This window comes from Paramormyrops kingsleyae, chromosome 1 (genome assembly GCF_048594095.1).
Source record: "Paramormyrops kingsleyae isolate MSU_618 chromosome 1, PKINGS_0.4, whole genome shotgun sequence".
NCBI lineage: Eukaryota > Metazoa > Chordata > Actinopteri > Osteoglossiformes > Mormyridae > Paramormyrops > Paramormyrops kingsleyae.
The window spans coordinates 43,118,001-43,118,577 of NC_132797.1; positions in this window are offsets into that span (position 1 = coordinate 43,118,001).

Genomic DNA, 577 nt, shown 5'->3' on the forward strand with positions numbered 1-577 from the left:
TCAGGAGATTGTCTTGACCAGGACCACACCCCTAAATGCATTGAAGCAACTGCCATGTGATTGGTTGATTAGATAATTGCATTAATGAGAAATTGCAACTTTGACTGAAATAACCACTTGTTACAACCGAGGTATGCAGCAAAGCATTTGTGAAGCCACAACACGCACAACCTTGAGGCGGATGGGCTACAACAGCAGAAGACCCCACCGGGTACCACTCATCTCCACTACAAATAGGAAAAAGAGGCTACAATTTGCACGAGCTCACCAAAATTGGACAGTTGAAGACTGGAAAAATGTTGCCTGGTCTGATGAGTCTCGATTTCTGTTGAGACATTCAAATGGTAGAGTCAGAATTTGGCGTAAACAGAATGAGAACATGGATCCATCATGCCTTGTTACCACTGTGCAGGCTGGTGGTGGTGGTGTAATGTGTGGGTGATGTTTTCTTGGCACACTTTAGGCCCCTTAGTGCCAATTGGGCATCGTTTAAATGCCACGGCCTACCTGAACATTGTTTCTGACCATGTCCATCCCTTTATGACCACCATGTACCCATCCTCTGATGGCTACTTCC